The 22,170-nt window shown below is 41.9% G+C and overlaps 1 long non-coding RNA gene across 1 annotated transcript; it reads left to right on the top strand.

Annotated features, from left to right (window-relative positions):
• The first annotated feature begins 292 nt into the window (after window positions 1-292).
• LOC127493570 (uncharacterized) lies at window positions 293-20,018 on the top strand. The gene is made up of 3 exons (XR_007923917.2): window positions 293-5,280; window positions 9,405-9,585; window positions 9,936-20,018. It is a non-coding gene; the product is annotated as an uncharacterized lncRNA (long non-coding RNA).
• Window positions 20,019-22,170: the final 2,152 nt, after the last annotated feature.

Genomic DNA, 22,170 nt, shown 5'->3' with positions numbered 1-22,170 from the left:
TTTCCCTCCTTCCTTTTCTCCACTTATGAGCATTTTTCATGTTCTGTAATTGCTTTGTGTTGTCTCTTTGCTTGTATGTCTATCTGATTCTACTCAACAGAATATAAGCTCCAAGGCAGTATCTGGACTTTGTTCTTTTCTTTTCATTAATTCATTCCCAGGTCCAGAAAGTCTCTGTAACAAAATAGGTGCTTAGTAAATATTTCACCATGTATCCTTAAAAAAAAAAAAAAGAAAAAAAAAGGTTTATTTATTTGAAAGGCAGACTTGCAGAGAGGCAGAGAGAGGCAGAGAGCAATCTTTCATCCACTGGTTCACTCTCCAGATGGCTGCAACGACTGGAGTTGGGCCAATCCAAAACCAGGAGCCAGGAGCTTCTTCCTGGTCTGCCATGCAGGTGCAGGGGTCCAATCACTTGGGCCATTTTCCACTGCTTTCCCAGGCCATAGCAGAGAACTACTTAGGAAGTGGAGCAGCTGGGACTTAAACCAGCACCCATGTGGGATGACAGCACTGCAAGGTGGTGGCTTAACCTGCTAAGCCACAGCGCCAGCCCCTTGACACATGTCTTAATTTTCTACTTAACTCCTTATTTTTCATAAATCAGCTTAAATTTTCAATGTGAGCTTCTCTGATCCAATTCTAGGAATGGTACTCCCATTATTTTTCTTTGTGGCTATATGAGCCACCTCCTATTTGGTAAGCTCTGGATGTGGGGAAGAATCTGTCTCTTACAGAGGGAGGTATGAGATGTGAGCCACAGGAACCCACAGCAGCCTGGATCCATGCACATGGCCAAAGTTCGTCAGTAGTGAGAGAAGGAAAGTCACACAGGGAGAGACATGCCTGGCAAAATCGTGACTGATCCAGTTGTTGTGGGAACCGAGGGTCCTGCTCCTCAAACGTAATGTTCCTGAGACTCCTGGGATCTTCTACGAGTTCTGATTTAAATTATCTGGGGTGAGGCCAAGATTCTGAATTTCTGACCTACTTTTAGATGCTGTTGAAAGCAGCCAGCCAACATACCAGACACAGGTCCAGGTCAGCATTTCTGAACCTCAGCAATGCTGACATTTGGGGTCAGATTATTCTTGGTTGTAAAAGGCTGCCTTGGTACTGTAGGGTGTCTAGCATGATCCTGGCCTTTGCCTACTAGAAATCAATAGCCGTTGCCCATTTGTGACAACCAGAAATGTCTTCAGACATTGCCAAATGTTTCCTGGGTGATGAAAATTGTCTCCATTTGAGAACTAGAGGCCTATGGGCTTCTCTGCCCTACATTTGCTTTTCATCCCGACTTTGAAATCTCTGGGCCAATAAATTTCCCTTTTGTGTGAGCTCATTGGATATTTATGAACCTCTAATTGAGTCCTGCAGTTTACATACATGCAAGCCTGTACTTACTTGTGTGCCTTTATCTGTATTTCTTGTGTACTCAACCAAGTTCTGTAACTTCATTCTGAGTGTCTTCATTTTGATGCTGTAATTGAATGCTTAACATGGCAGCCAGGCTGTGGAAGGTAGTTGAAAAATGCTGATTGAATGGGATTTTATAAGGGATGAAGTATATAAGTCTTTTTTTTCCTCCCCTTTTGAGCCTCTATGATATTTTTTTTTAGATTTATTTTATTTATTGGAAAGTCAGAGAGAGAGAGAGGTCTTCCATCCACTGGTTCACTCCCCAGTTGGCCACAACGGCCAGAGCTGTTGCGATCCGAAGCCAGGAGCCAGGAGCTTCCTTCAAGTCTCTCATGCGGGTGCAGGGGCTCAAGGACTTGGGCCATCTTCTGCTGCTTTCCCAGGCCACATCAGAGAGCTGGATGGGAGGTGGAGCAGCCGGGACTCGAACCGGTGCCCATTTGGGATGCTGGCGCTTCAGGCCAGGGCATTAACCCGTTGCTCCATAGCGCCAGCCCCAGCCTCTATGATCTTTTAAAAAATGTTTTCTTCTGGTGCTTTATCCTCAAAAATATACTTAAATGTATGACTTTATCAGTTCCCACGTTACAGGTCTCTGGATCATGAGCAGAGTGTGCCCAGCATTCCAGATTGTTCCCTAGTGGCCCTTCCGACTCATATGAGCATCTTTAAAGTTTCGTGTTTTTTTTTTTTTTTTTTAAATTAATGATAAGGAATCTGTGTTTACTGTGGGAAATTCCAAAAGTACAGGAAAGCAATAGGAAAAAAATTATGCTTTCTTAATACATTCTCTTACTATTTTGACATTCAGCCTTTCTGAATTCTCAGTACCTATAAATGCACATAAACCTCTATTTTCAAATTACAGTAGGAAAATGTAATTCATATTGTTGTATCTAGTTTTTCCCATTTAACATTGCATTGTTAATATCTTTATGAATAAGTGCAAAGCTGATGCAGTATTATGATGACAATATGGAATTCAGTATATGGATATACCATAACTTATGTAACCCATCTCTTTTTATGGTCACTTTTCAAGAATTGGATGTTTACATGGTTTTTAATTTTCACTCTTATAAATACTTTTCTGACATTTAATTGATACTTAATTCTTTTCTTTAAGATTTTACTTATTTGATAGGCAAAATGACAGGGAGGGAGGGGATGAGAGAGTGAATGAAAGAGATCTTCCATCTACCAGTTCACTGCCCAGTATGCTTGTAATAGCCAAGGCCAGGCCAAGCCTAAGCCAGGAGCCCAGAGCTCCCTCCTGGTCTCCATGTGAGTGGCTTCTTCTGCAGCTATCTTCTGCTGCCTTTATGGAAGCATTAGCTGGAAGCTGGATTGGAAGCAGAGCAGCCAGATCTCAAATTGGCGCTGTAATGAAGGATACTGGTATCTCAAGTGGAAGCTTAACCTGCTGTTCCACAATGCTGGCCCCTAATTCTTTTCTTTCTTTCTTTTTTTTTTTTTTTTTTTTTTTTTTTTTTTGACGAGCAGAGTTAGAGACAGAGAAAGGTCTTCCTTCCGTTGGTTCACCGTGTCCCCCAAAATGGCCACTAGGGCTGGCGTACTGCGCTGATCGGAAGCCAGGAGCCAGGTGCTTCCTCCTGGTCTCCCATGCGGGTGCAGGGCCCAAGGACCTGGGCCATCCTCCACTGCCTTCCCGGGCCACAGCAGAGAGCTGGACTGGAAGAGGAGCAACCGGGACAGAACCAGCGCCCCAACCGGGACTAGAACCCGGTGTGCTGGTGCCGCAGGTGGAGGATTAGCCTAGTGAGCCACGGCTTTTCTTAAGATTGTTTTTTTACTGTTCAGTGGCTGAGGCAAGAAGAATGAACTCTAATAGAACCTTCAGTGCACACAAACTTGGTTGCTAGATCCATTTCCTTAATTAGTTAAAATTTTCATACATACATGCATGTGGAGAGAAAGTAGGTTTACTGTGTGCTGTTGATGAAATAGTCAGTGTGGAAGAATAGAGTGAAGAGCAGATATTTCTTTTGCAAACCCTCCATTAACTCTCCTGAAAGGTGATGCCATTAACAATTTCTTAGAGGTATAGGAATATTGACATTAGTAGACAGATAAGGCCTTTAAAGGTGGAAATGCTCTTTAAAACTTGGAGTTCTCAGAAGACAATAAAAGGATTCAATGGACTCAATCCATAGTCCAATTCAGGGGTCAGCAAACTTTCTTACCAAGGGCCAGATAATAATAAGGCTTTGCAAGCTATATGGTCTCTGTTGCAGCTACTTAGATCTGAGGTTGGAAGGCTGAAACAGACGTAGATAATGCATGAACCAGTAGGTGTGGCTGTGATCCAAGAAAATGGTACTGACAGTAACAGCTGGATTAAGACTGCACAACCAGTTTGCTGAGGTCTGTCCTATTAAAATGAGTTATATGTATTAAAATGTGAATATTCACAGTAATTAATTATACAGTTCAGAGAATGGGATGTGACAGAAAACTTGAGCCCTTCATAAAGGGTCTGGGGGAAAGATGTGTCTCATGGTTGGCAATAGTCTCCCTGTGGGCCATTCTGGTTGTGTATTTGGTATCCTATATACTTCAATGTAAGAAGTGGGATCCCACATGGACATTTAATCTGTTGCACCACAACACCTGTCCCTTATTATTTGAGAGGCGGACAAAGCCAGAATGAAAGCTCTCACATCTGCTGGATCCCCAGTTGCCCACAGCAGCTGGAAGTGAGCAAGGCCACAGCTGGGAACTGTAACAGTCCAGGTCTCCTACATGGGTAACAGGGACTCAGTCACTTGAGCTGTCTCACTGCCTTCCAGAATCTACATTAGCAGGAAACTGGAATTGGGAACAGAGCTGACTGGAACCCAGGTACTTTGGTATGAGACACAAGCATCTTAAAAAAAAAAAACTATGAACTATATTGAACCTGTGAAAAACTAATAATTTTTTAAAAAGAGAAAAAAATGAAAATGCATATTAGGAAAAGCATTGCATGGATTTCAATTTTTCTTGCACCAAAATAAACATCTTTTAATTCCATTTTCCATTAACTTTTTGAAGTATGCTCATATTTAATGTGACCTGTGAGCTTCCTGTGGTGGTTTTTTTTCCCCCTCTGTTTCCTTTCTAATCAACAGTTAAAAAAAAAATCACTGACTCCAAGACTTAGTATAAAGCACACACACACACACACACACACATTATTTTATTTACTTGAAAGGCAAAATTTCAGAGAGGAGAAACACGCTTTTATCTACTGGTTCACCCTCCAGATGGTTAGGCTAGGCCAGAATCAGGAGCCTGAGCTTCATTTAGGTCTCCCATCTGGGAGGGAGGCAGGGGCCCAAATACTAGGGACATCTTCCACTGCTTTCTCAGGTGCATTAGCAGGGAAACTTGATGAGAAGTAGCGCAGCTGGGACTTGAACTGGCACTCTGACATGGGATGCTGGCATTGCAGGAGGCAGCTTAACCCACTGTGTCACAACACTAGCCCAGGTATCCTAACCAGAGTCTCAACCACAAGACCAGAGACCCATCCCAGTTATGTTGATGCACGGAGAGGAGTATTTTTGGTGCTTGTTCTATCTTTGATGAAGGATTTGGGGATCAAAAGTGATTTTCCTTGTTGAAAGTTGTCAAAAATAGTCACAAACCAGGGTTCTGTGGCTGAGAAAGCAACTTGTATGTCGGGAACAAAACAATTTCAGACCTGGTTGGCTTAAGATGCAAAAGTTTATTTCTCATTCATTCATCAGGTTCATCATGGGGCAGCTGAGGGCTCTGGCCACATTGTCGTTGCTCTGGGATCCAGGCTGAGTGCACAGTTGGGTCTGCTTCCAGGTGCTTCTGTTCCATCCAAGTCAGGTATACAAGGGGCCTGCACAAAGTTCATGGAAAGTGTACACTGGGAGGGGCTGGGGAGGGAAGGAAGGAATATCATTATGTTCTTAGAACTGTTTCTACAAATCACATTGAATCTATTAAAAACTAATATTTTAAATAAATTTTTAAAAATGAAGAGAAGGGGAAAGAGGGAGTGAGAAGGGGAGGGAGGGAGGGAGAAAGGGGATATATTCTCAGAACTATATGAAGTGTATTGAAGCTGTGAAAAACTAAAGTATTTTTTAAAAATAAATGAAAATACATATTATGAAAAAAATTGCTTGGATTTCAATTTTTCTTGGACCAAAATAAACATCTTTTAATTCCATTTCCCATGAACTTTTTGAAGTACACTCATATTTAATGTGACCTGTGAGCTTCCTATGTTTTTTTTTTCCCCTTCTCTCTCTCCCTCTCTCTGTCTCCTTTCTAATTAACAGTTTTTAAAAAAATTCACTGACTCCAGGACTTAGTATAAAGTTATTCTAATCCAGACAGCATGCTATTGGTAAAAGAACAGATGGCTAGATCAGTGGAATGGATAAGAGACTTCAGAAGTAGACCCACACAGATATTGTCAGCTGACCTTTCATAAAGGAATAAAGGCAATTCACTAGAGAAAGGATAGTCTCTTAACCAGTGGTGCTGGGACAGCTGAGGGTTACACGCAAGAAAAGTAGGCACAAACTCTTAACCTTCCACAAGGTTTTTTAGTCTAAAATCCTAGTACCTCAAAGTCATGCTCCTAAATGCAAAATACAATCTGAAGAACTCCTAGTGTGTAACTTAGGAGAAAATCTAGGTGATCTTCAGTTTAGTAATGACTTTTTAGAGAAGGCACCAAAAGCATGATCCACGAGAGAAAAATGTTGAGAAATTTGTTTTCATTAAAATTAAAAATTTGGGGGGCCGGAGCTGTGGCGTAGCAGATAAAGCCAACACCTGCAGTGCCAGCAACCCATATGGATGCCGATTCAAGTCCTAACTGCTCCACTTCCAATCCAACACTCTGCTATGGCCTGCAAAAGCAGTAGAAGATCGCCCAAGTCCTTGGGGCCCTGCACCCATGTGGGAGACCTGGAAGAAGCTCCTGGCTCCTGGCTTCGGATTGGTTCATCCTCAGCCATTGTGGCCAACTGGGGAGTGAACCAGCAGATGGAAGACTTCTCTCTCTCTCTCTGCAATTCTAAGTTTCAAATAAAGAAATAAAAATCTTTAAAAAAATTTAAAAATTTTTTTCTGTCCTGAAGACATTGTTGGAGAATGAAAAGACAAGTCACAGATAGGAAAAATCATTGCAAAAATTACAGCTCTCATAAAAATTGCTTTCCACAAAACCTGTAATTTTTTTATCAATATTACAAAAAATAATTTAAAAATGGGCATAAAACCTAAACACTTCCCTGATGAATATGGGTAGATGAAAATCAACATATATAAAAATGTATACAGCACCATATGTGACCAGGTAGTTGGAAATTAAGCAGGGAGATAGCATTACATATTTATTAGATTGACCAAAATCCAAAACATTAACACCATCAAATGCTGGTGAGAATGTGGTACAACACTCTCACTCATTGCTGGTAGGAGGGCAAATTGTATAGCCACTTTTGAAGATGATTTGGCAATTTCTTTGAAAGCTAAAAATCCTGCAAGAAAACTTCATTATTAACCCAATGAGCTATGTCCATAGAAGAAGATTCACACTGATGTTTACAACAGCCTATTCATAATTGGTAAACACTTGAAACAGTGCAGATGTCCCTCAGTCATTGAATGGATGAGCTATAGTATATCCCTACAACAGAATAGTGTTCGTTGATGAGAAGAAACGAGTTACAAGCCATGCAGAGGCATGGAAGAACATTAAATGCGTGTTACTAAATGAAGCCAATCTGAAAAGGCTACATACATACATATGATTCCATCTCTATGACATTCTGGAAGAGGTAAAACTTAAAAAGACAGTAAAAGATCAGTGGTTGCGGGCCAGCGCCGTAGCTCACTAGGCTAATCCTCCGCTTTGCGGCGCCGGCACAGCGGGTTCTCGTCCCAGTCGGGGCGCTGGATTCTGTCCCGGTTGCCCCTCTTGCAGGCCAGCTCTCTGCTGTGGCCAGGGAGTGCAGTGGAGGATGGCCCAAGTGCTTGGGCCCTGCACCCCATGGGAGACCAGGAGAAGTACCTGGCTCCTGCCATCGGATCAGCGCGATGCGCCGGCCGCAGCGCGGCGGTCATTGGAGGGTGAACCAACGGCAAAGGAAGACCTTTCTCTCTCTCACTCTCACTCTCACTGTCCACTCTGCCTGTCAAAAAAAATATCAGTGGTTGCCTACGGTGTCAGGGGAGAGAGGAATGGAGAGGTGAATGGTGGAGCACAGTGGGTTTTTAGGGCAGTGGAAGTATCCTGCGTGCTGTTGTAAAAGTGGACACGTGATGTTTGTCAAAACCTTGGCATGTACAGCTCAGAGTGAACCCTGCTGTCACCTGTGGTCTTTAGTTACTAATATATCCGTGGTGGTTCACCAGTTTTCATAACTACACTACACCAGTGCAGGATGTTGATGATAGAGGCAGCTGTGCATATGCAAGACAGGAAGCCAGGGAAGGGTATGTGGACTCTCTCTACTCCGGGCTCAGTTTATCTGTCACCCTAAAGCTGCTCTAAAAAACAACATCTGTTTTAAAAGTTAGATGCTTACCTTTTCTTTACAATTGTATTTCTATACAATTTTAACTGTCAAAATAAGGCTTTGAGGGACTTCCCTGTGGGCAAAGTGCCATGTCTGCAGTCAGTGGCCAGTGTGACATCTCTCTCTGCCTCTCAGACCTTTTCACTTTTTACACAGTCATCATGGGTGTGGCTGCTTGACAGCTGGGCTCTGGATAGAGGGGATGTTAGTTTGTATTTATTAGCCTTTTCTCTTTTCTCTCTCTTAATTTGACAGGTAGAGTTACAGAGAGAGAGAAAGGTCTTCTTCCGTTGGCTCACTCCCCAAATGGCCGCTGTGGCTGGCACTGCGCTGATCCAGAGCCAGGTGTTTCTTCCTGGTCTCCTATGCAGGTGCAGGGCCCAAGCACTTGGGCCATCCTCCACTGCACTCCCGGACCACAGCAGAGAGCTGGACTGGAAGAGGAGCAACCAGGACTAGAACCCGGCGCCCATATGGGATGCCGGTGCCACAGGCAGAGGATTAACCCAGTGAGCCACAAGTGCTGGCCCCTTTTTTCTCTTTAATAAGGATCTAGAATGATATATATAATGGAAATGCCCTGTGTTACACATGTAATAAGCACACATAAAAAAGATTAACCTTTTTAGATTCATAAGGGAGTGGTTTGCCTAAATGAATATGTACTTTTTGGAAAATGTTACCTTTAGTTTAAGAAGGTTTGAGATGTACACACCCTTTGGTCCATAAATTAGGAATTCCAGCAGCTTCTAAACCTGATCTGTTTTTGTTTGCTTGCCTTTGGTAACAACCCCAGCCTCTAAAAGAAAATGAAAATAATGAAAAATTAAAAAAAAAAAAACCTCCAAAATCTAACCTCTACTTGGGACATAGATGTTCTCAGTATCATTTAATTTATTTATTTGAAAGTCAGAATTACACATAGAAGGAGAGGCAGAGAGAGAGAGAGGTCTTCCATCTGCTGGTTCACTCTCCAACTGGCCACAACAGCTAGAACTGCGCCAACCTGAAGCCAGGAGCTTCCCCCGGGTCTCCCACATGGGTGCAGGGGCCATACTGCTTTCCCAGGCCATAGCAGAGAGCTGGATTGGAAGTAGAAGCCGGGACTCGAACTGGTTACCATATGGGATGCCTGCACTGCAGGCAGCGGCTTTATCTGCTACACCACAGTGCCAGCCCCTCAGTATCATAGTTTTAATTCCATCACTCCATCTGTATCTACCATAAAATCCTTCAGTGACTTCTGTGGCTTCAGGTTACAATCTAGTGTCTTTATCAGAAGTATCAACATCATTAGGCAGTGGTACTAAAATGGGAAGGGTACTGCAGAGAATTGCAAGCCTAAGGTCATGCCTCCCCTACCTGTCTGTGTAGCCTCATCTGTTACTTCTTGCTCTCATTCCATCCCCACAGGGCCCACAGTCTCTGGCCCATTATGACCTTCTCCCTGCCTATGCTTGAGGAATGAAGTTGAGTGTCCTGTCCCCTACCAGCACTCTCCTGTTTCCACGAAAACTTCCTGAACTGCGTTCTCATTTGTAAGACTTAGGAACATACATCACTGGATCTTTGCTCGTGTTATTTCCTTGACTTGGTGAGTTTTTGGCATTTGTCTTTGTTTCCTTATTTTTTGGCATGTGTTGAGTTACCCAATGTATTTTTATTGTAACTGAATTATCAGTTAACAAATCAAGCAAGGCCACTGTATCAGTCAATGTATTGCTAGTATAAGACATAAATGCCAGTAGTTTATTTTTATTCCTCTAGGCTCTGTCCATTTTGTGACTGCCAGCCTTCCTTAACAGTGGCTCCCAAAGCGGGTACAGAAGGGAAAGGAATATGGGGGATCATTTCCTTGAGGGTTTCTGGGCCAGGCTTGGAAGCAGTGCACAGCACTGTACCTGCATCTGATTGGGCAGATCTGTCTTCTGTTCAATTCTGCAGGTGAGGCTGGGAAATCTTGCCTACCTGTCTGCTGTGAAGAGGGTGAAATTGTTTGGCAACAGCTACCAAGTCACTGGCTAACCTTTATTTAGAGTTAATCTACATTCAAATTTGGATTCCCATCACTTCCCATGGAGGTAGGAGGCCACTTCTTTGTGGAATGTGTTGTGGAGTGAGGTGGTAGGAAAAGGGATTAAGTCCTTGATAAAGAAAAGTGAATTGCTTGCATTGTTATTCTGTGTTCCAGTAGTTCTATGTAAGTCTTTCCATATTTATGATACATTAAGCTACAATACTTTGTCATTTTCTGACAGCAGATTTTTTCAGAAGACTACTGGAAATACAGTGTGTCACATAGTACTCCCATACATGGTACCAGTAGTTTTTTTTTTTTTTTTTTTTTTAAGATTTATTTATTTGAAAGGTAGAGTTACAGAGAGGCAGAGAGAGAGAAAGATCTTCCATCCTCTGGTTCACTCCCCAAATGGCTGGAGCTGGGCCGACCCGAAGCCAAGAGCTTTTTCCAGGTCTCCCACATGGTTGCAGGGGCCCAAGCACTTGGATCATCTTCTGCTTTCCCAGGCCATAGCAGAAAGCTGGGTTGGAAGTGGAGCGGCTGGTTCTCTGTTGCCTATATTGGATGCCAGTTCTGCAGGCAGTGGCTTTGCCTGCTACACACAGCACCAGCCCCAGTACCAGCACTTTTATTTCTATGTCACGGTAACACTGCCTTGGTTGATTAAGTGATGTATGTATTATGAAATTTATTTGGATGAATGGGGAGTTCCTGTAAGTGTGGCATGTATCTTAGTGGTACTAATGTTTGAAGGAAATGGTTTCCTGGAATTCAAGATAGTAAGAGAATTGTAATTCAATCAGTGTAATAAGTCACTGAACTTTGTGTAGAAGGGCCTACATTTAAATTAAAAACGTTAAAAGCAGTAACCTGTTCTCAATTTTGGTAGTACCAGGAGATAATGGAGCTTTTAAGTGGAATGAATTCAATTTACAAGTACAGCAATTGTACCTCCAGTTGCCTGTGTTTTCCACAGTGTATGTTTTATTCTTTCAAAGCTTTATCAATAACTAAAGTAAATGAACTGTCTGTTTCCCCTCTGTTTGCTATTTAAAATTTTCTCTAGTTTCTGAATTATAGGACTTTTTTTTGACATCAGGATTATAGGTGTGTATGTGGTTGTGTCAGGTGTATATTTTCATTATTTCCTGGCCAGAAAGATGATTTTAAACATAAACTAAGAATCTCAGGAATTACGTGTTTGATGGTAAAAGCGTGTTTTCTTAGGTGGTTTTGATGTGACTGAGCTCAGATCTCCCATTTAGAGTTGACACCCTTCAGCACATGAAGCTTCAAGACGTGCATCCTGCTTTCATAAGCAGGTGCCCCAGGGAGTCACCAGAGGTGCTGATTGCCTTCAGGAACTGGTCAGTCTCCGAGAGAAATCAAGACCATTTTCTTCCTTAGGGATATTACATTAGATTTCTAGGACTGCTGTAAGAAATACGATGAACTTGAGGCCTTAAAAGCAGCTGAATTGATTCTCTCTCAGTTTTGGAGGCCAGAATGATGAAATGAGTTCAGCTGGGCTGTGAGTAGAGCTGGATGCCTCCCTGGCCGCTCTAAGGGAGAGTCCATTCCTTGCTTCTCCCAGCTTCTGGTGGGCGCTGGCACTCACTGGCCTGTGACAAAACACTCCCACCTGTCTCTGGTCACAGGCCTTCTCCTCTCAGTCTTTGTCATGTATTCCTCTGTCCCCCTTTAAAAAGGACAAGTGGGACTGCCTTTCCAGTCATCCCAGATAATCCAAGACAATCTTCCCTATTTCAAGATTCATAACTTAAGCATATTAGCAATATACATCTTTAAAACACACTAACATTCTCAGGCTCCAGAGATTAGGATGTGGCTGTATTTTGGTGGCAGTAGGGGGAACAATATTCAGCCAATCGCAGGCATCAGAAGCCATTGCAGAAGTGACTTTTCCAGAAGAGAGTTACTGATCATAATGCTGTCTTTTCTATTTTGTCTAATCTGGGTCCCACTTGGATAGAAATAGAGCATTCTGGTGATATGTTACACTTGTCTTAAGAAAGTGAAGTTCTCCTTTCTTACCGAAGGACAGCTTATACACCATGGCACAGGAGGAAGAAGCAAGTCTAGCAGTTTTGGGTCATTTTTCATGTTTAGTTTTCATTTTTGATGTAGGTTTTCTATATTCTATTGGTTATGAAGATGAAAATGCTAACACTGTGAGTATTCTCATTATAAAAGTTCCCCTGGGAAGAAAGCACATTAGACTACCTTTAAGAATGAAATTTATATTTATTTTTCTGATTAGAAAACTATGGCACATTTTAGGAAATTTATAAAACCCAGAACAGCATGAAGAAGGAAAAAGTCTTGTAATATTAACCACCTAGAAATGACTGCTATTGATATTTTGCTTTCTGTTACGATGCTGCATTAGTTTCCTCCGTAGAGTGTTCAGCAGTTGTTATACTATTTGTCCACACTGATTTGAAACAACATCATTATTATTATGGAGAAATAGGTTTTTGGGAATTCTGGAGAACTGATGAAGTGGAGCTGTTAAGGCTTAGGCTCTACTTTTTTTTTCTTTTTTGAGGGCTTGGCCTTTCTCACCTGAATTTGATTCAGGTTCAAAGAGGGCCTGATACTTAAAAGCATATCCTTCCCGGGAAGTCCATCAGTTGTTAGTGTTAGTTCTTCTTGAATACATCTTCAAACATGCTTTTGTAGAATCCCAATGCTGAGAGATGTTGCAGGACGGAGAGGGGCATGGAACAGGTTATTCAGAAACAAGTTTAGAAATTCTGAATCCTATAAACACTTTTTTTAATTGAAAACATTTGAGAGGCAGCAAGAGCAAGACAAAAAGTTCCCGTCTTCTGGCTCACTCCCCAGATGCTCACGATGGCAGGGGCTGGGCCATCCCAAAGCCCAGGGCTGTGAACTCAACCCCAGTCTCCCACATGAGTGGCAGGAACCCAGTTACCTGAGCCATCACCACTGCTCCCAGGATCTGCATTACCAGGAAGCTGAACTCGGGAGCCAGAACTGGAATTGAACCCATGTACTCTGATATAGGACATGGGCATCTTAACCAGTAGGCTTATATCCCACCCAACAGTGCATATGCTCTGCCAGTCACAGTGCATATTAAAATGTCAGAGACTTCCTAAGATAAAAGAGCTTATTAAACCTCGAGATCCTCCCCGACCAGCTGATACATTTTTTGCTAACACCTATAATAAGGAATTTTGTGGAGCATAATTTGTGAAACACAGTAATAATGAATTTAGGTAAGGCATAGCCAAATGATTTTGGTATGACAGTACTTTGGTCAAAAAGGGCATTTATGTATACTTGTATGTATATACTTATATACATGTATTTATGTATATTTGTATATCCATATATTAATATTTGTTAGCATCCTTGCCAAAATTAGTTTCTCAAAAGTGGCTCATTTGATGTAGCATTATAAAAGCCTTATAAAGATGCCTTACATCCTAATATATTAGATGGCTTTTCTCTACCCTTGAGGGAGTTAGAAATTAAAATCTAGGAATCAAGCAGAGTGAAAGTTCAAGGGAGGAGTGGAAGAGATTTTTGTGTTTTTTAAAATATGTAGTGTGAAAGCCTCCCAACCTCTCCCACCAAGTGTCATTTTGGCCCGAAGCTGAATCAGTTCTCATCTGATTAAATCAGAACCAAATTCTGCTATTTCCTGACTGCTGTGAAGTGCAGATTTTTAAAATGTGTCAGAAAGCAAGAATGTAATCCTAGTAGGAAACAACTCTCTTAAAAGAGAATAATTAGCATTTCATTTAAATCATCAGTTTACAACTTTTTAACATACAAAATTATTTATCATATTTATGTAACATAATTATTAAGCATCTGGTCAGAATATCAGCATTAATTTTGAAATTCAGTTTTCTAAATTTATACACATGAAGGTTTGAGAAATCTTAGTGGTGAATGGGAAATCATACTAACTTTGTTTTAGTATCTTATCTGTCACATTGGAGAACTATAATTAAATGTATGAGTGTTGTACTTAGGGAATGGAGAGAAGACTCAGAGACTATCAACAAGTGTCTCATCCCAAAATTGCTTATTTGAACTTAGGAAGCAACCACAGATATGCTCTGTAACACGTTCTTGTTACAGAAACAAACTTCAGCATTTGGGGGAGTACAACACTGGATTCTCTGGTTGACTGAAAATTAAAAGGCCCATAAGGAGAAATAGAAAAGGCAACTGTCATTGCAAAAAATTTGCTACCGGATGATTTTACTACTTTTAGCTAATTTGTCTTCACTGCAGTCCTACAGAGCAGTGAGTGGCTTTCAAAGGAATACCAGACCTTTAGTGTCACTGATGTGACGGTTTGGTCTATGTGTCAGTTTGCCTACGTAGTGATGCCCATCGCCCCCGTCTAGATATTGCTGTGCAGGTGTAATTTAGACATGAGGAACATTGAACTCAGTTGACTCTGAGTGAAGCAGATAACTCTCCATAATATGGATGAGCTTCATCCAATCAGTTGGAGGCCTTGAGAGAAAAGACTGATCAGCCAAAGAGGGAGGAATTCCGATCCACACTGCCTTCTCACCCCCATGACACTGACTGCTGGAATGTCCATTCTGCTGACCTGCCCTGAATATTTTACACTTGCCAGGCCCACAGTGGGGGGAGCAGATTCCTCAGAAATCAATCCACCTCATTCTCCATTCCTGCCACTTTACACACACACCCTAGTGGTTCTGTTTCCCCGAGAACCCGACAAGTATGCCTGGGAACTTACTAGAAATGCATTTCCTTAGGCCTCACCGCACCCCTGCTAGGTCAGAAACTGGGGATAGGACCCAGCCATCTGATTCAACAAGCCCTCTAGCTGATGTTCATGACCTCCAAGTTTGAGGGCCACAGTAGGTAAAGGGAAGGGGCCTCTGAATTGAGGTTCAGAAAAATTGATGTGCTCAGCTCCATCCAACAGGTTAATGGTGTGGCCAAGATTGATTCTTGATGCTTTGAAAAGATAAAGTAATATTTATTCATGAATGTCCTAGTAATCCTTAAACCCCTCTTAAAGTTCACTGTTGTGATGTGCATTTTTCTTAAGAGACACCTGAAAGGAAAGAATTGTGTGTGGATAGTGGTTCCAAGGCTTTGTACCACTAGCAATCCCTTTTATTATTTCATATGCGGAAAAAGTTAGACAAACCAAGCTATGTTTCAGGGTAGTGGTTGTATTGTTGTAACTGCAACTCAGAGCTCCTCATGATCATGGGGTTGCCAGTGCTTCAGTGTTGCGGTGATGTAGCCCAGCCCAAAACAGAGATGTCTGATGTTTTGGTTAACTGTAAACCTAAAGGTAGGATTTCCATTAGGCATTTTGAATATTGAAAAACCTAAGGACTTCATTACTATCCTGAGGTTTTCAAAGGCACCTGGAGACCCTTTGTTGGATATCTTTGCACTGAAGGATGTTTTCTGGTGAAGATGCTAAGTGATGCCATGTTACACATGTTAGGAATGCCTAAAAGATAAATTACTGTTAAAAATGCCCAAATCCCAGCGGTGCCCCATGTTTGTAGTCACCAAAATGGATGGATGTTCTGTTTTGGGTGGGGGATCTCAGTCAAGCAGTAGATTAGATACTCAGGGTCTCCCTTTCTTGGGGCTCTGCTGTTTTCAGTGTGTGACTTCCAAGGCTGCTGTGGAAGGGGGAGCACATGGAGAATTTTCACAGTCAGGCTGGGAACTGGCATTCATCATTTCCATCCCCGTTCTGCTGTCTAGAGTTCAGTCACATGGTCCACACACGACTGCAAGGAGAGGCCAGGGAATGTAGTCCGTGTGCCTGGGTTCAAGAAAGATGAGTTTGGTGATAGGCTGGCTATCGCTGCGATCTGGGCCTGGTGTTCTCCAATGTTGCAAGTTTGGAATTGTGCCCATGATGAATGTGTGTCCTCTTGGGATTCCCACAGCCTCACAGATGTGAGGGGTGGGAATGTGTTCAGTTGTGATCCATGACACCTGACTCTCTGTGTCCTTACCAGCTTGTAGGAACAGATCTAGAGCCACAGGAGTGGGAGCTCATGTTGCACTGCCTCTTGCCCATGCCTACAGCAGAGACCTACAGCCTCGGTTTCCGTCTCGTTGTATCTGATACACTACTCTCTCAGCCATGCTTATCACATAGTGTCTGCCATCTTTTCCTCCTCCCTCCCTGTGCATCCAAACCTCTTTTCTCACCATTTATGTTCACTGCCTGTTGAGTCACCGAGGGCAGTCTAGTGCTGCTGCTATGCTGAGAGTACTGTCTCTGGGGCACCATAAACCACCGTTCCCTAAGAGGATGGGGTCATGTTGATTCAGGGCAGAAGTCAAGAGAATACCCATTGTTAGGGAGTCGCTTTCAGTGGGAACTGAGCTGGAGCAGGTAAGTCCCACGTGGCTTTATTCCCCCAAGCCTCTGTCTATGTGTCCTCTTATCCTTCAGTGATCTGTCCTGGGCTTCCTGAGAACTGGGCAGCTGAGCTGAGAGAGGTGACTGCCAGGTCTCTCCTGGTCTTGGAAGTCTCAGCATATCACATCCACTGGATTTTTATTGCCCAAGCAAGTCACAAAGCCAGCCTTGATTCCATCTCTTCTGTTTTTGGGAATGGCAGGAATACTTGGTAGCTATCATTGGAGATTATCATTGTGTCTTATTACTCTCTCCACTTTGTTACCTGCATCTCAAGGCTGTGCTACCTGGATTTCAGTATATCAGAGATAATCGATAAATCATTCCACCAGCAGAGTAACCTTTATTTTTGTTCTTCAGAGAGCTCAGGCTAATAACATCATAATACCTATGTGAAGTGTGCAGAGAAAATAATGGTAGGCTGCTGGTGGGTGTTCATATTAGGAGTTAAGCAATGGCCTGGATTCTAAGCTGAAGGACCAGGGAGCCTTAAACTAGTGGTGGTAGACTGTAAAGCAGTAGTTAAGGAAGATGAATCTCAAAATGGTATATAAAGAGCTTTGCTTGGTGACAACAGTAAGTAAGAATGTATTATTTCAAAAATCATCACAAGAGTAGGTTTTAAATGTTTACATCACACAAAAATATAAATGAGGTAATGAATTTGTTCATTAGCTTTATGTCATCACTCTGCACTATACATGTATATCAAAATATCACATTGAATGTCATCTAATACATACATGGGACATATGCAGTTATTATTTATCAGATCAAAATTGAAGTCAATTTTAGAAAGAGAAGCAAAAGAGAGTATCATTAGCCATGCTATTGACCATGGCCACCATGTGCAGACAAGACACAAGCAGTCCTAGATAGCAGAAAGAATAGTGGAGCCTGAATCAGTCATGAAAGGCAGAGGAGTCAGCAGCAAGCCTCGGAGAGGAAGTGGGGAGACAGAAAGGTAGAACAGAAGGCTGGGTGCAATAAACTTCCACAAGTAGTTTTTACACACTCTTAATGGGAGTGGGAACTGTGGGATAACAGGTTAAGCTGCTGCTTAGGATACCTGCATCCCTTATCAGAATAGCAGTTCAGGGGCAAGCGCTGTGGCGCAGTGGGTTAAAGACCTGGTCTGCAGTGCTGGCATTCCATGTGGGCACCGGTTCAAGTCCCGGCTGCTCTACTTCCAATCCCGCTCTCTGTATGGCCTGGGAAAGCAGTGGAAGATGGCCCAAGTCCTTGGGCCCCTGCACCCATGGGGGAGACCCGGAGGAAGCTCCTGGCTTTGGATCGGAACTGCTCCGGATGTTGATGGCCATCTGGGGAGTGAGCCAGCGGATGGAAGACCTCTCTCTCTCTATTTCTCTCTCTCTCTCTCTCTCCCTCTCACTCTCCCTCTGCCTTTCAAAAAATAAAATAAATCTTTATATAAAAAAGAATAGCACTTGAACTGCTCTCTACTCTCTTTCTCATCCAGCTTCATGCTGAGGCATCAGGGAAGGCAACAAACGATGGTACAAATACTTGGATTCTTGCCATCTGTTGGGGAAAGCACAGTGGAGTTCCGGGTTGCTGGCTTCAACCTGGAGTATCCCTGGCTGATGTGAGCATTTGGCAAGGGAACCCACAGATTCCTTCTCTACTCCTCTCTGTGCCATGCTGCCTCGCAAATAAATAAAGCCTAAAAGAGAGTTCTGACTTAAACATAAAATTCCTAAACTAGTCAGAGAGGCAATTGAGACACTATTTTATTTATACTTAATTTACTCTATCAGTCAATTTCTATTGTGTTATGCTAGGGTGGCAAATTGCCCCCAAATCACAGTGACTTGCAAGAACCCAAGTTTGATTTCTCAGCCACATTATGGCTGTTCTAGTCAGCTCAATTCTGCTTCTATCAACTCCATTTTGCTATCTAGGTTGAAGAAGCACTTCCTGTCTAGGACACGCCTGTGTCAGGGTGGAGTAAAAATTAAATTTGGTGGAAGTATGTGATAGCGTTCAGAGTTTTGCCAGGAGTTGCACATGTACTATAATTTTTGTTTTATTACAGTCCATTGTATAGGTAGGCCTAATGTCTTTGGGGACAAGAATTCTCCTCTCATAAGAAGAAACAGCAGGGAAGGGTCAGCAGGAAGGAGTAATGGATGTTGCCATGGGTCTATTGTTTTCTATTACACAAATAATGAAAAGTCATCATACAAAAGACTGGCAAGCACTTGGAGGACATTCCCAGTCCAACCCCTAACCCCGTTTCTCTGGTGCTATTAGTGTTTTAATATAAATATTTTCAGACATTTTTACCTGGGAAATTTCTATAATGGAATTAAATGATGTGCTATCTTGTAGCTTGTGAAATACAATGAGCATGCATGCCTGTCAGTAAACATACAGCTACATCCTTTATCATATTGGCCCTCTGGGATTCTATTGTGTGAATTTAATTAATAACTTATTCTTTGTCCGTTTAGGTTTTTCCAATTTGACTTTTAATAAACATCTTAGAGGTATATGTTTTACCTGTGTATCAGATTATTCCTCTTGCATGAATTCTACCAGTGAAATAATTTAAAGCAATATCCTTTTTGATACATCATTGACAAATTTTATAGCTTATTTTTTAAGGCCCAACTCTCCCTTTTCTCCCTCTTAAAATGGAGTAGTGTTACCATAGCAATAGGAAAAAAAAAATCAGTTCTCTCATGGAAGTGCCTAATTTGTCTTTGTCTTCGTTTTAACTCAGCAAGTTACATTTTGTGCCAAGGTTGGCATATAGAACACCTGTGCGGGGCCTGTTGTGGGTTAGAAGGTCGGTGCCCTCTGAGAGATGACCTCTGCCTCTCTGGTTACCTTGCTTAACAAATTGGCTGCCCTGTTGTCTGCTGGGAACTGCTTTGTCAGGCACAGTTGGCCAGATAAGTTACACTGGGTAGGGAAGAGTCAGTGACTGATAGGTATCCCTTTAGCCTGTAATTTGGGAAGTGATGGCCATAAGCAGTACAGTTTATGCAAAGGTCATTATTTTTTAATGATAGATTTGTTTTGACATCTTGTGCATTTCTTAAGATAGTTAAGAGGCACAGTCCAAGCTATCACATCTGAATTTTCTCAAGGAGAGGAAGAAAATTAAGCCATGATGATTGCTTTGGCACCTTCTCCCTTTATCCTACCTTCTCAGAAGAATATACTGTTCTGAAGACTAAGTCTAAAGTCCAGATTCTGAAAATGGTTGAATTTAAAAATGGTACAAGTGTGATACTGGAGGTGTTCATGTGTGGAGGTACTCATGGGGTGGGTAAGGGGTGGACCACCTTTCTTGGGGTGTGGGGAAGACAGAGGTGAGCAGTAGAAAATTTTCCTCATTAGCCAGCTGCTGAGGTCAAGCTGGAAACTCTACCCTGAAGCCACCTTTCTACCACTCTTCAGTGATGTTAACCAGCATACCAAATTGCCTATTCTGTTATGGCAGGAAATAAATTGACATGCATGTTTAAAACATGCAGAATTCCACATGGTAACTGGAGCAAGAGCCCTTATGCAGCTTTCTTATCTTGTTTTTTTTTTTTTTTTTTTTTTTTTTTTTTTCTCTATAAAGAAGACAGGGTAGTAAAGAATTGAGACCTGAGCTTTAGAGAAAGAGACTCAGGCTTCGGTTCTGTCTGCTACCTTCCAGCTGTGCAAACTAGGCGTTTACCTTCAACCTCTGTGCCTTCTCATTTATGAAAGGAGGCACTGTAGCAGTGTTCAGCTTGCAGGATATTTATAGAATTAAAATACATAAGACATGTATTTGTGTGATCCCTGCTGAGCATATAAAGAGCTCAATAAATGGTGCATACATACGTGAGATGTGTGTACATGAGGGTACCTCACAAATAGGGAATTAAAAATAAATCCACTTTGGTGCAAAATATTTCGGAATTCATGCATTTGAGGATCTTCAAAAGGTCTGTGGATAAGCAAATTATGAAAGACTATGCATGGGTTTTGAATTTTGATTTTAATTGAATTGAAAGGTAATGCACATTTTCTACAAATGTCTTGAAGCTCTCCTGTATACATGAAAATGCTTCGGGAAGTTCATGCAAAAATTAAAAGCTGAGCTTATTTTGGTGTGAAACATTTTTGAAATTCATACATTTGGTGCTCGGTTAATTGTCACCGATCAGGGAAAACATGATATTTGTCCCTTTGGGACTGGCTTATTTCACTCAGCATGATGTTTTCCAGATTCCTTCATTTTGTTGCAAATGACCGGATTTCATTTTTTTTTCTGCTGTATAGTATTCTATAGTGTACATGTCCCATAATTTCTTTATCCAGTCTACTGTTGATGGGCATTTAGGTTGGTTCCAGGTCTTAGCTATTGTGAATTGAGCTGCAATAAACTTTAAGGTGCAGACCGCTTTTTTGTTTGCCAATTTAATTTCCTTTGGGTAAATTCCAAGAAGTGGGATGGCTGGGTTGTATGGTAGGGTTATCTTCAGGTTTCTGAGGAATCTCCAGACTGACTTCCATAGTGGCTTAACCAGTTTGCATTCCCACCAACAGTGGGTTAGTGTCCCTTTTTCCCCACATCCTCGCCAGCATCTGTTGTTGGTAGATTTCTGTATGTGAGCCATTCTAACTGGGGTGAGGTAAAACTTCATTGTGGCTTTGATTTGCATTTCCCTGATTGCTAGTGATCCTGAACATTTTTTCATGTGCCTGTTGGCCATTTGGATTTCTTCTTTTGAAAAATGTCTATTGAGGTCCTTGGCCCATCTCTTAAGTGGGTTGTTTGTTTTGTTTTTGTGGAGTTTCTTGATCTCTTTGTAGATTCTGGTTCTTAACCCTTTATCTGTTGCATAGTTTGCAAATATTTTTTCCCATTCTGTCAGTTGCCTCTTCACTTTCCTGACTCTTTCTTTTGCAGTACAGAACTTCTCACTTTGATGCAATCCCAATAGTTAATTTTGGCTTTGACTTCCTGTGCCTCCGGGGTCTTTTCCAAGCACCAAAAAGGAAACCTGTTGAAGTGAAACAGACACTATGAGAAACAGTGACTTGATCAGCCCTTGTCCTGAATGTTGATGAACAACTTAATACTTTATCCCGTTTAGTATTTTTTTTTTGTTCTACTTAATACTATTGGTTGAACTCTGTAATTAACACACAGTTATTCTTAGGTGTTTAAATTTAACTGAAGAGTGATCCCTGTTAAATGTAAGAGTGGGAATAAGAGAGGGAGGAGATGTATAATTTGGGACATGCTCAACCGGACTTGCCCCAAATGGTAGAGTTAGAAACGTGCCTGGGGATTCCAATTCAATCCTGTCAAAGTGGCATGTACCAATGCCATCCACTAGTCCAAGTGATCAATTTCAGTTCACAACTGATCATATTGATAGGTCTAAGAGTCAGAGGGATCACATAAACAAGACTAGTTTCTGCTAATACTAACTGATAGAATCAAAAAGGGAGAGAACAATCCAGCATGGGAAGCGGGATACACAGCAGACTCATAGAATGGCAGATGTCCTAAACAGCACTCTGGCCTCCGAATCAGCCCTTAAGGCATTCAGATCTGGCAGAAGGGCCCATGAGAGTATTTTAGGCATGGAAAGCCAAGACACTCAGGGAAAAAAAAAAAAAACCTAAATGAAAGATCTCTGCGAGTGAGATCCCAGTGGAAAGAACAGGCCATCAAAGAAGGAGGTACCTTTCTCTGA

Source organism: Oryctolagus cuniculus, chromosome 1 (assembly GCF_964237555.1).
Source record: "Oryctolagus cuniculus chromosome 1, mOryCun1.1, whole genome shotgun sequence".
Lineage (NCBI taxonomy): Eukaryota > Metazoa > Chordata > Mammalia > Lagomorpha > Leporidae > Oryctolagus > Oryctolagus cuniculus.
The sequence above is the reverse complement of the archived record's forward strand: the minus strand, read 5'-3'. Positions and strand labels throughout refer to the sequence as shown.